At 44.4% G+C, this 11,210-nt stretch overlaps 1 pseudogene; it reads right to left on the minus strand.

Annotated features, from left to right (window-relative positions):
- Positions 1 to 9,699: 9,699 nt before the first annotated feature.
- On the minus strand, positions 9,700 to 10,759 carry LOC146190666 (very long chain fatty acid elongase AAEL008004 pseudogene; annotated as a pseudogene).
- Positions 10,760 to 11,210: the final 451 nt, after the last annotated feature.

Here is an 11,210-nt window from a genome sequence, read left to right on the forward strand (position 1 = left end):
CGCACGAATATGCATTTTTAGCCGTCTAATGCTACACAGGAAAGAGGAGTTAAGTTTGATGTAATTAAATGAAGACTGTTATAAGATCATATAATTATCTTCATGTAAAAACAAAACGGGAACACCGCTGATAAAAGCAAGCTTTCATCGCATCAAAACATTTAGCATGTATTTTCTGCCCGCGGCGATATTCTTTACAGTCTTGTTGCTATACTTTTGTTGCTATACATTTTTTCAGCTCCTTCATTGCAGAACTGCTTCAAATTAATTTTACGCAACACTGTTTCAAACAGTGCATATATGCAACTGATTTTTCCGCTGTCAATATGTATCATATGAGCTCTTTTTTTTTTCTTTTCATCTCAGTCCTGCACAATTAGGTAAATGCATCTTGGTTAATTTGGGATTAGTTTACATGGTCTTCTTCTTCACATGTTGAAATCAGAGTACAGATGCGTTCCCCACTCCCCTCAACATACACGCAGCTGAGATGCATTCGAGAAATAAATTTTCATCTCGCGCAAGGAACCACCGGACGAAATATCAGAATTTTGTAGGGAAATATAGTATTAAGATGTTTAAGGGCACAAGTGTTCTATTTCTTATTTTCATCTCGCAGTCCCTTCAAGTCAAGGCAAAAATTATTTGGTACCCTTTATTCTTGATTCAGGCTGCCGGTGATTACGAGGCCATAATCAGACTCCTGCAAGATTATCACAGACAGCCGGATCATGAACATTATTTTTCCATATACTCTGGCTCACAGCTAAACAACGAGGCGATTTCTGGGAAAGCATCGGGTAGAAAAACGGGAGATGATCAAGCCAGAATATCAGCAAAAAAAAAAAAAAGGAAATTTGTTCTCGGACTAGAACAGCTACCAGGCAAATCTTGGATGTCGCGCACCCCATCTCTACATGATATTTTTATGCTGCGGTGAAGCCGTCCTGACAAGGAACTTGGCGGTTGCGAATCCGCGCCAAAGAAATGGCTCTGGATATTCGGAAGGGGCCACTTTCTGTCACCTGTTACGCTACTACGCTGATGGAGGTTTCTGGACGTGCACTTGTATTACACTGCTCGGCTAAAATTTCTTCTTTAGGAATGAAACCAGCAGTAAGTTTTTAGTATAAATAAGGTTACAGAAGTGTAAAAATTATTTCATTGCAGTAAAGTAAAGATTGAAGAAAACAATTTTTGCAACCGCCTGGTCGCGAAAACCAAGTAAAAAAGAACCTTTATGTGGTGACTATTAGTTGCTTGCAAAAAAAACAAAAAAAAACAAAGAACCTGAATATTCAACGTTTATGGCTGCGTGCAGATGTTTAATGCGCGGTGAAGCCAGCTATCCAGCATACCCAACATATTAGGCCTCGCTTTGGGCGCCCTGTTCCTTCCTCGAAAGCATTGCCCGGAAAAATTAGCTAATATAGGATACTAAAATAATTACTCTATGTCTTGAGAATCGCTTTGGCTCGGCAGTCTAGTAGTCCTGCACACTGCTTGGCGGCACCACTGCAACGTAGAAATGTGTGAAAAAGAAATAGTGCACTGGATCACAGGTTACTTTCAACTCTACGAGGTAAAATACAGGCAGTGATCCCACAAGGAGAGGCAAGCAGATTCAATTTTAGTTGCACCATAAACCCGCCACAAAACAACAGCGAGATATGCTGCCTCCAAGATCAGCCCCAAAGGTAGCCGAGTCTAGCGTACCCATTATTCTAACTACAGCCGTGCGGTGCAGTAAAGCAACCTTACCAAGCCTTCGCTGAAACAGGTTTCTAGCTCGGCATATCCCCAACTTTTCGGGCGGACTGGCGGCGCTTTGGGCAAGCTCGGAAGCTTCTCTCAGAGATATGGTCTAGTACGAAATACTTATAATCGCTTTAGGATTCAATGAGAGGAAGGAGAATTTTCCAAATTCCAGATTTTTGAAAGCAGCATGCCATCATTTCACGCAAAGTAACTAAACCCAAACTGACAAAGAATTAACATAATGGCTGCGTATAGTCTTCATAAGCAGTATACATCTATGTCATGACTCCCATCTGCTTTCAAACTCTCATGCGCTCAGGCTGGGAACAATTAAACTAAAAGGAAATTGACATTTATTGGTGCCATACCAGAAATAAAATACAAAGATGACAGATCCATTCAACAAAGGGGTTCCTGTGTTCAGCTGGCAAGTCTGACTCGATATTTTTTTACACAAGATATGCCATTGTTCAAAATTACCACAGGAACAAGGGCTTTTGTTTCTTACTCTATGTCATGTGGGTCAGAAACGCTTCCTTTGGGACCGCATTTCATAAGGATGCATTATTCATTTTCCACTTCAGACTCACTTGGTATAAGAGCATTAGTCACTTTTGTTAAGTAAAGAAACCGCGGCTTTCAAGCGTCTGCTCGAAGCGACCGGGTCTCAGCATTGGCTACGTGATGCCGCCAGTGGTTCGAGACTGTGCGTGCGACGAATGGCGAACGTCTATCGTCGACGGTCGGACCAGCTAGCTCGAAATTTTTGTGACTGGCCACTCGCAGCCTTCATGCTGACGCGATGTTTAATGAAAAAAAAAAAAAAAATCATATGTATTTGAAATGGAATCGCTGAGAAATACGGCCCCGGGTTACACGATGTGAACGCAAGCACAGGTTTGCTCTGTGGGCTTCGCCAGTCAATAAAATGTCCCTTTGTAGGGTAACCCCGCCGGGGTGGCGCAGTGGTTACGGCGCTTGACTACTGTTCCCAAGAATGCGGGATCGAATCCCGGCCTCGGCGGCCGCTTTTCGATGGAGGCGAAAAGCAAGGCGCCCGTGTGCTGTGCGATGTCAGTGCACGTTAAAGATCCCCAGGTGGTCGAAATTTCCGGAGTCCTCTACTACGGCGTCTCTCATAGCCTGAGTCGCTTTGGGACGTTAAACCCCACAAACCAACCCTTTGTAGGGTATCTTCGCCGCTACTCAGCACTGTCGTTAGGGAAATCGCATGCCTTTGAAGCAGGCTTCTCCGCATAACGCCCCAATTTTTTTGCTAAGCGAGCTTTGCTGCACTACGTTACTGCTATTGAGAGAATAGGTACGTCAAACTCGCAGCTACCGTCCCAAACGCTGTACAACTGTAAAAAAAGGAACAATGACTGGAAGATATGGCGGACGTGTTAAACGCTCTTCCAAGCGACTTTTGTTTTGTGAGATGGGGTGTGTGGAACCTCCTGAAGCGGCACTTGAGACATAAAGGACGCCTTAGGGTGGCTCTTGGTTCATCGAAACGCCAAAGACGCGATGTAAGTCAGATATGACCATTGAAATATGGTTTATCGCACGGCTTTGTTCTCTTTACCAGCAATTTATAGAATGATTAGTATTAAGAAGTTGAAGCTGCAAAAATGACTGCATCAGATTTTGTAACGCAAACGCGAAAAACTCGCTTATCTAAATAGGGTTTCACAGTGAATATCTAAATATTTTAATAATATCGGGTTCAAAGCAGAAAAAGAGTATTTACAGGAACGAACTCTCTGCCGCGACACAACATGCTGCAAAACGCTTCCATTTATCCAGCTATTCAACTAAAACTCACTAGTTAACTTTTTAATTATCGCAGTTTGATGCTAAACTTCAATGGGAAGTTCGAAACAATGAACAAGACGATTGCATGTTTGTTTTTCATACGAATAAAAACTCATTTTTTTCACACCTAGAGAGCAAGAAAATCCGATGTCTTTTCCCCGTACGAAATCTAAACTGACCGAATGAAACGTGCAGAAAGCTTTGTGAAGAAACGATGCCTGGTGATAGCGTGAACATTGGCAACGACGTCCAGTTCGAACTCCAAACTGTATTGGCCAGGTCATGTAAGTACGTTTTTTCTTTTTTGTCTCGCAGCTGGCTGCATGTCGTTATTTTTACTAGCGACAAAGCGAAATAAAGTGCATGACATGTCGCAGTAAAGCAGGCAGTTCGAATCTGGCGTCGTTGCCACTGCATGAGTTCCCCACCGGGCTCGGCTTCTGTGCCTTTCTGCGCGTTTCCTGCGCTCAGTTCCAGCTTCGTACAGGAACAAACGTCGGATTTAGTCGAGCTGCAGGATATTAATTTTTTTTTCAGGAACTGATACCGAATCGCCTTGTTCACGGCATCGAACTCCACATTGGGACGAATCCCTCAATTGCGATAATTAAATTAGTATGTTTTAGTTAATTACTTGGGCAATCAGCGGAAGTTTGCAGCATGTTGTGCCTGCTTCGGCAGAGAGTTTGTTACGGGAATTTTTATTTTGAACTAACTGTTTTTTAAGATCTCTAGACCACTTAAAGTCTTCCCTGAAACATCCTGTAAGTGCATATCCTTCAATTATTAACGCGGTGGCTCTCAGCCATGGATCTGCCGGGGACTTCTTGTGGGCCTTCGGAAGTGGTGGGAAGTCCGACAGGTAGAGGAAAGCTGCGCCAACCTTTTTTTTTTGTTTGTTTTTCACTTAAAGAAAAATTATGCGAGGGGTTTGCTATTGTTTTGCAGCATGCTGACTAGACACAGTGTCCAATCATCGCATTTAAATGTCAGCACTTTCAAATATCGGATTACGGTCTTATGGTTGGTATAGTAATTTGATACGGCATATATAGAAGCCACATATTATCTGTGTGGCCACGGGCTCCATCCTGGCTGCAAACGAAGCGAGGCACGATGTGGTGTCACCACGTGGGTGTCATAAGCGTGAACTGCGAATACTGCCTCCAAATGGAGAACGCTAAAAGTAATGGTGAAGTCAAACGCTGTTGCAATTATTTTGTTCAGTCATACGGCAATGCTGTTCTGTTTGAATGATCCCAGCCAGCTCACAATGACTGTGACGTCACAATTTGGCAGGCCAATCAGGATTCTGTTTAAACAAAGATTGTTGCTTGATTATAGGGACCGTATACACGATTTCGCACTGAAATTGCATGGCTTAGAAACGACGCGAAATGTAAAAGCAGGTTCACAGCACCGCAGTAGTGGAAAGACACTGCCTGACATCGACTGAAGGGAGCTAAGATACACATTAAATGAGACAAACGGAAGCCCACCGCCATTTATTTGACCGAACACGACACATATTTTTACATGCGTGATCGTTCCAAGAACGCAGCCAGCCGTACAGTAAAATAGATAACCAAAGGTCAACAAAACGACGCCCCGGTAGCGGCAGTAAGTGAAGTGCGCATAAGCTGTAACACTTTTATAAAATATTCTTGGCAGCTACAGTTCGCCTAGAACCGACGAAAAATAGTGTTATTAAAATATTTGATTACAAAATGCATTTCTTTTTTTTTTTTTCGCTTTTATCCGTGGGTGGAAGAGGAGCGAGCATTAGCGCCGGTAGTCTATCAGTGCATTTTGCTGATATACCGGTTTGTATCTCTTTGCATGGCTGGTCGCATTCTTGGCGATAATACTCGTACATGTGATTTCTGACGTGTGCGAGTGTTCTGATCGGATAGAATTAACATTTAGTAGGGTTCGTCTCACCTTGCATTTAATGCCTTGGCGCCCTTCAAGACAACTGCAACAGTGCCTGAACTTTCATAATTATTGAACATCTTTTACGCAAGCACAAATAACTACGATACCATCGCATTGAGCTATCGATATTGAAACGTGTGTAATAAGTAGTTTGCTTTAGGTGTTCAGTATCATTTCAGAGATCAAACGCAGGCGTAAACACAGGAGCACTCAGTTTCAACTACAAGGAAGCGAATGGGGTAGTGACATGATGTCCGGAACTGATAAGGAAAACCATGTCGTCCCAACCAGCCCTCATACTTATCTTCGCTCACGCTTTAAATTAGTTTGTCCTGAAGCCGGAGTGGAACGGACGGGCTGCAGTGCCATGCAAAGGCTTTCGCTGCGGATGACGTTCGGCGGGCTGTTTAGGAACGTATTCTAACAACAATTCAAGAAGCTCCCCTCAGAACATAAACTATTCGAAAACACAAATCTAGCTCCATCAGATACCAAATACATAAAGAGTAAAGATAAGATTTACATAAAATACGGATTGCTTTGTAATAAACAAACACCAATTAAAGAAACAATGAAACACACCGCTATAGGTGATATTAATAAAACCATGCGTGTTACTTAGTGAGACAGTATAGAGCCTTTGAAAATTTGAAAATAAACAGACCCATTTTTAGGTATAGCAAAGGGGAACAAAAGTGAAATATACAAATGCGGTGCCATCCTTTAAGAAAATTGTTGGTTTCATATTTGTTAATATTTACAACCGTATCGATACGATTCAACAAAAAAGGAACCTGATAGCTTGTTGTCGGCCGTAGTTTCTTTTTTTGGCCGGTGTCCATCTGTGTCCTCTGCAAAGTGAATACTCTGAACTAAGCTTTGTATAACAAGCTTTACATACCTTGCTGTTCTTGTAATAATTCCGAACGGCAGCAGCTCATACGTCGAAGAGGTCGACGAAGCGGAGCCTAAGCGCAGTTGATCCTTGAGAGCTGGTTCGTTCGATACTGTCATTGCATACCGTCCTGACGTTCGGTCATCGCATACCGTCCTGACGTTTCCATAAACGCTTACACTTGGTGGAGGTGCGGTATCAACATAAATTCTTAACGTTCTGTTAGAGCTCGTAATAATAGACCTGGTTTGTTAATATTATTATAGATTTTGATAAGGGCGGGTGTGCTGGGAGAAGATAAAGTTTGCCATAGAAGTTAAATATTTCTCAGCGTTTTTTTTTTTTTCTTCAGTAAAATGATTCCCCAGATCATAAGCACAGTAAGACAAGCGAAAGTAGAAGAGGATGTAGTAATACATTTCTTTCAACCAAAGGCGAACGAGATTCTTGATCTTAGAGACAACCAACTGTTCATCTTAAGTCAAATACTAGACGGCTGACATGCGTGTTTCAAGATAGGTTATCATGAAACCACACACGAGAAAATGTTTGCGTCGTTACCTCATCCAACATCATACGAAGGCTTACTAGGTTGTGCTCGCAAAATGAGTCGCTGGAAGATTGTTTTCTCGTCGCATCATCATAAGTAACGACATCTTGCCTCATGCTTAGTGGAACCAGAAAATGTCCATCATATTGATAGTTAAAGAAAAAAATCGTGGCCCGACCAGGAATCTAAACACCACCCAGCACTACGCCGGGCTCGTGAACGCTGTTTAGCAATTCTCCTTCTATAGCGCAAGGACACCATAGGGCGCTGAGGGAAACGAAAACAGATGCAGCACGAAAGAAAAAAGATTAAAATGAACAAAAATTTCAGAAAGCGGCCCGGAGAATAGGTTGACGTCAGTGGTTTGATGACGTCACGTAGACATTGTCATAGTCATAAGATTTCTTAAAATGATCGTCATAAGGTATGCGACGTCACATCTGTGGTTTGATGACGCCACACAGCCAGCAAATTAGAAGGCCCCGCCAAACTGTACCCTAACTCCTGAATGCCGCTAGGCACCGCCGTTTGACGTCAAAAAGTACCCATTGACGAGTGGTAGCACCAGAGAACAGGGTCTGCTTGATCTTAACGGAGTGGGTAAGTTGATGTAGAAATTCGTCGATTAGGAGTCAACGTCGCAGAACTGCTAATGCTTTCGCACTCTGCACTCTCCTGATGCACTTCCAGCAGTGACCTCTATGTTTTTGCGGAAATCCTGTATGGCAGTTTTAAAAGGATCTGACGAAAGGTAATAGCGCTTAGGAAGACACACACGAGAGAAGACAACACGGGACACGCGCTAACTCTAATCTGTTTTATTTGCGGTAAAGAAATAATAAATAAATAAATAAGTACATAAATAATAAAAACAGATGAGAGTTAGCGCGTGTAACGTGTAGTCTTCTCTAGAGTATGTGTCTTCCTGTACGCTATTACCTTTCGTCAAGTTGCAATGCACCATCTAGCCCGTCTTCAAGTTTTATTGAAAACATTTTTGTTTTTTTTTTTGTGTGTGCAAAGGTTACATATTTTGTTTTCATATTTCACCTTAAATATATCCAGGCATAGGGATAGTGAATTAATGTAGGTATTCACTTTAACGGTGGAACTACAGCCCAACAGAAAAATACACGCAAATGTCGACAGACGCGCCACGCACTTATGGCCCAAGGACTGAATGCGTGCCCGAATGGACCGTGCCGCCACCGAAACGGAACCTTTTCGGGCAGTATGTTTTGTACGCCGTGCGGGCGAGTGCTGTCAAACGAAGGGACAATAAATCTGTTCCGTTTTGTTTTAACAACTGTGTCGACTACACAAGGAAGACAACAGGACACAAGGCTGTCCTGTTAGGCTGTAGTTACACCTTCAAAACGTACCAACTAGCTCTGATCCAGATTGTCCTACAGTTAAAGAAAAAAAAAAAAAGAGTTGCATTTGACACTTTCGGTGCCATACAGGTCATGTTTGAAGCCCTAATGAAAATAAAAAATAAAACAGAGCGAATACGAGAGTAAATGTGATGCAACGCTGGGCACTGTGAGAGTCACATCTTTCGGCCTATTTTAGGAAACCCCTCACAAGTACTGTCGCGTGCTTCCTTGAAATTGCGAATAGCCACTGATGCGGAACCAGGGACAGGCTCGAGGCCACCACGCTCGACCGGTGACGAAATACATCGACTTGATGCAGGGCGAGGAGATCGAACAAAAGGACACTTTGTAAACCTTCTGGTTTTTATTCAAGTACCACAGAAGGTCTGATGAGCAATGAAATGACAGTGAAATGAAGAAACATGATGACGATGGGTCTCTGGTGGGTCAGGATTTCAAGCACAACACCACACACGCAATAATCGAAGACAGCATTTGTTTGGCACATATATGCTTAAATGAGAAAACTGAATGAAATTGAAATATGCGTAGACCGAAACGTGCACGTGCAGATGAAGAGTAGCGATGCTAGTGGGCGACTGCGGCATTTTTCGGATTGCCTGAACCAGAAAAAAAAAAAAATCGAGAATTTGGCGAATGGCGGTGTTTCCGCGCACAAGAAATATAGGTCAGCACTCTGCGCTCAAAAAAATTCTTTGCAAAGATATTTCAAGCCACATACATTTACCAGATGTTTTCCTATGACAGCTCTCATGAATTCTTAAGGGGAAGGCACTGTAACAATCAGTCCCCTCCGTCTCGAGACAATATCAAATGCAGCTTACCAGATAATGATCATACGATTGAAACAACTAAAACATGCGTGTGCACTACTAGCTTTCTGCATGAAGTGATGAAAATTTTATGTGTTGAATGAATGAAGTACACGAGCATACTTGACATTAAATGGAAACGAAACCGCATGAGACAACGGTCCAAGACGAACGCAGCTCTGCTCACAAGAGCTAGGTAATACAAAATGGAAGCAGAATGGCGGCTGGGTGCACCCTGGTACATTTCACAATGTCGTAAAACTAGTTTAGGCAACAGCATTCCCTGCAATGTGGGCACAGCGCGACAATACGACGACCACCAGGAAGTTCGAGAGCATGCTCAAAATAGGTCAAGCGGCTGAAGGATAATCAGTACGATCTTACCCAGCGGCGCGTTTCACTTGAACTTTGCTGTCGGGAGTTTCGGAAGGACAAGTAGTGGTGAACTGGCGTTCTGTATAAAATTTGACAGTGTTAGACGTACCAGATAAGAGAATGGAACGAATGAGTACTTTTGAGTAAAATACCCGCGTCATATTAGACAAGTTCACATCGCTGGCCTCCATCGACCAGAGGATCGTCTAAATCATGTTCCAACACCGCAGCATATCAAAACACTGTCGCTGAACGGCCTCTCAAGCTCTCAACTTCGTGTAGGCGTTGGTGTAGAACGAGATAAACCACACAAAAAACACAACTGCCTCCGCTCCTTCGAGCCAGATGAAGAGGCGCACATAGTTGCCCGAGGCGAGTGCCATGCCAACGGCGTGAAAGAAGAGGATGGCGAACTGAGTTATCTGGAGCTTGGTCATGTACTTCTTCCACCACAAGTAGCGTGCGAAGGCCGGTCCAAGCGCAGACAGGAAGTAGTACGTGTACATGAAGACATGCACGGAAGAGTTGACACACTTGATGACCATGGAGTGAGACTGGGCGCCGTAGGTCACCTCCAGCCACATGTTCCAAGCCACGACGACGTGATGCACTACGTGCAACGCACTGGCCTGGTCGTTCTTCTTGCGAAGCACGAAGAACACGGTGTCGGAAAGCTCGAAGATCTTCAGCACGTACAGCCACCACGAGAGGCGCACAATCTCGAGATTGGCGGGAGTCTCACGCAGGTCGAGGTCCTGAAGGAACGTGTATCCGAGGTCCAAGTAGGCGAGCTTTACGAAGCGGCAGACGAAGAATGCGCTGAGCAGTGCGGCCAGGAAGTTGTAGACGAGAATGCATGACTTCAGGTTGAAAGGCTTGCGGGAGGACATGTAGCGGGGCCCAGCTATCTTCACGAAGTAGACGTAGGTAACTGTGATGAGTGTCACTGCCAATGGGCTACCGGTGAGCGCCCAGCCTTCGCTCCTTGGGTCACGCTGGGGCAGCCAGGACAACGACGCGTTGTAAGTGAACGCACCTGTGGTCGACGCCATGTCCACAGCAGCCGCAGTAGAAGTCGAAAAGCGCAGAAGTTCCGGTGCGCTGTGCTTTTCTAGCTGAGTCTGGTGCGTCAGGGCAATCCTCCTCCCTCACGGCAGCTTCTTCGCGCTTGCGTCATGGCGTTGGGACCGAGTTGATAGCAAAGTGAAACCGCAATCGCAAGCGCACGCGATTTAGAAGGCCCGGTGACGAAACGTTAAATAAAAGCAGGAGTGGCAAGGGAACGCGTGACGTCATCAAGACAAGCCATAGCACGTGAACTACCGCCTTCGTTTGTCGTCATTCCTGCCGCGTTTCTTGTTTGTTGCTTGATAATTGCGCAGTTGGGCGAGGGATGCGGGAAGGGCCGCCGTAGACATCGTTTCCGGAACACTTGCGCTTTGGAAGACCAGGCGGAACTGGGGGCAGACCGTCGCGCGCAAAAAAATTACAAGGCTGGCTGCTTGGTTCAGCAGTTAGAAAAAGTGCAGTAAAAAAACGATAAAAGCGCAAGTTGACAGAACCTTATCGGACACGCAGCTCGCAGGAGGGGAGTGCCGGACAGCCGATCACGAAGACCATTTTGGCGCTGCTTCTTCCTCGGGCGCAACTCGTTGCAGGAAACATTTACGGTT

Source organism: Amblyomma maculatum, chromosome 4 (genome assembly GCF_055883805.1).
Source record: "Amblyomma maculatum isolate TAMU_Amacu chromosome 4, ASM5588380v1, whole genome shotgun sequence".
NCBI classification, from domain to species: domain Eukaryota; kingdom Metazoa; phylum Arthropoda; class Arachnida; order Ixodida; family Ixodidae; genus Amblyomma; species Amblyomma maculatum.